General features: G+C 43.2%; 1 pseudogene across 1 annotated transcript; it reads left to right on the plus strand.

Moving 5' to 3' along the window:
* The first annotated feature begins 1,386 nt into the window (after positions 1-1,386).
* LOC308562927 (small ribosomal subunit protein eS1 pseudogene) lies at positions 1,387-2,238 on the plus strand (annotated as a pseudogene). Its single transcript has one exon. The product of its transcript is annotated as a small ribosomal subunit protein eS1 pseudogene (transcript).
* The last annotated feature ends 482 nt before the right edge of the window (positions 2,239-2,720 follow it).

Here is a 2,720-nt window from a genome sequence, read left to right on the forward strand (position 1 = left end):
TGCAAATGCTCCCTGTTGGGCTTCCCAGGGTTTGCAGGGGAAAGAGAGCTGTGCAGATTAGGGAGGGGACTTGGATGCAGGAGTGGGAGCTGTGCTGCTCCTCAATCCCACAGAAGAAAGTGTTACGAGCCCCACCAATCTCTTCCCTAACTCCCCCAAAGGGAAGGTATCACCAGTCTAACTGATCAAAATCTAAGACACTGATTGAACGTGGGTGCTAATGGACAGGGTCACTGTGGTAAACCTGTGTGGTGTGGGGCTCTTTGCTTCCTGCCCCCAAGAGGGAGTCAGGCCCAGTGGCAACTGGACTTGTGCATCTGGAGGTGTTAGTCACTGTCTCCGCTCCTAATAATGCAGCTTTGCAGCTCCCATCGGGCAGCTGCTTCCAGCACATACCTCCCCCGGGAAGCCATCAGCAGGGAGAGGTGATTGGCATTTCTAGGTTCATCATTCTATCAAATGGTTTCAAAATCCTGGCAGAATCTCTAGCCTGGCTAAGACATCCAACTGTTTGTTCTGAAAAAGATGTACAAAGAAACTTGGGATCACTCTTGAGCCTAGAGAAAGGTCTGGAATGATGCACACCCAATGGTGAGGTGTAATCACCTCCAGAAGGCAGATGCGCAAGAGGAATTGCTGAAGGGGCTTCCACTTTCCACATAAACTTCTGCATTGGTTCCATTTTTTTATGATAAGCATATGACACTTTATAATTTAAAAAAATAATAGCCCTGGCCAGGTAGCTCAGTTGGTTAGAGTCTCATCCTGTACACCAAAAGGTTTCAAGTTTGATCCCCCGTCGGGTCTCATGTGGGAGGTGACTGATCGATGTTTCTCTCTCCCCCCCACCTTCCTCTCTCCGTAAAAAAAATAAAATAATAATAATGGTGATGATAATAATCAGAGGAGTTGGGAATGGCACATAATAATATCAATCCAAATTTAAAAGTCAGTAACACTCGCCCGGCCGGGCGTGGCTCAGGGGTTGAGCGTCGACCTGGGATCCAGGCGATCGGGGTTCGATTCCCAGTCAGGGCACATGCCCGGGTTATGGGCTTGATCAATGACTCTCTCATCATTGATGTTTCTGTCTCTCTCTCTCCCCTTCTCCTTTCCTCTCTCTGAAATCAATAAAGATATATTTAAAAAAATAAATAAATAAATGTCAGTAACACAACACCTAAAGTGAACCTTAATGCCAACTATGGACTTTGGATGATGATGATGTATTAATATAGGTTCAAAAATTGTAATAAATTGTATACCACTCTAGTGGAAGGTGTTGATAATGGAGGAGTCTATGCACATGGGGGGCAGGATATATGGGAAGTATATTCCTTCCTCTAAATTAAAACTGCTCTTAAAAAATTGGTAGCCACCCTTTTGGCTCCCTGAGCAGCACCATGGTGGTGGGAAAGAACAAGCGCCTTAGGAAAGGCAGCAAAAAGGGAGCCAAGAAGAAAGTGGTTGATCCATTTTCTAAGAAAGGTTGGTATGATGTGAAAGCATGAGCTATGTTCAATATAAGAAATATTAGGAAAACACTAGTCACAAGAACTCAAAGAACCAAAATCGCATCTGATGGTCTCAAAGGTCATGTTTTTGGAGTGAGCCTAGCTGATCTGCAGAATGATGAAGTTGCATTTAGAAAATTCAAGCTAATTACTGAGGATGTTCAGGGCAAAAACTGCCTGACTAATTTCCATGGCATGGATCTTATCTGTGACCAAATGTGCTCCATGGTCAAAAAATGGCAGACCATGACTGAAGCTCACATTGATGTCAAGACTGCCGATGGCTATTTGCTTCGTCTATTCTGTGTTGATTTTATTAAAACACGCAACAATCAGATTCGGAAGACCTCTTGTGCTCAGTATCAACAGGTCTGCCGAATCCAGAAGAAGATGATGGAAATCATGACCTAAGAGGTGCAGACAAATAACTTGAAAGAAGTGGTCAATAAATTGATTGCAGACAGCATTGGAAAAGACATAGAAAAAGCTTGTCAGTCTATTTATCTGCTCCATGATGTCTTTGTTAGAAAAGTCAAGATGCTGAAGCCCAAGTGTGAACTGGGAAAACTCATGGAGCTTCATGGTGAAGGTAACAGTTCTGGAAAAGCTACTGGGGATGAGACAGGTGCTAAAGTTGAACGAGCTGATGAATATGAGCCCCCAGTCCAAGAATCTGTTTAAAATTCAGACATTTAATGGTGATGAATAAAAAATCTTATTTGTGGGGGGAAAAAATTGGTAGCCAGCATTATGTCCCAAATAACTGTATAATAATTATGAAAATCATATGCACCCACCTATTTGAGAAAAACAGAAGATTCTGAATCCCAATGTGCTGCTGACAATTCAGATTTACTAGCAAGTAACCTCTCCAGGTCTTAGTTTTCTCATCTGTAAAATAGACATAATAATGCCTGCTTCACAGATTTGTGAGCCTCTGTGTGACAATGCATAGCACAGTGTCCCTAAGACATAAAATGATAGAAGGATGTCTTCATGGTGAGCATTTCTGGCACTAGCTAGGAAATTGGCTGGTTTGAATCAACTGGCCTGTTTTTAAAAACAAATGAAGTGCTTCCACAGCCTTCCTGTAACGATAGCTGAGGATACCTATGTCATACGTATTACGCTCAGTGTCGGGTGCACAGTGCAGCTCTGCAGAGAAAGCACTCAGCACACATTTGTCGAATGAGCAGCCCTGCGAGA

The sequence above is a fragment of the Miniopterus schreibersii genome (assembly GCF_964146895.1).
Source record: "Miniopterus schreibersii genome assembly, chromosome: 10".
Lineage (NCBI taxonomy): Eukaryota > Metazoa > Chordata > Mammalia > Chiroptera > Miniopteridae > Miniopterus > Miniopterus schreibersii.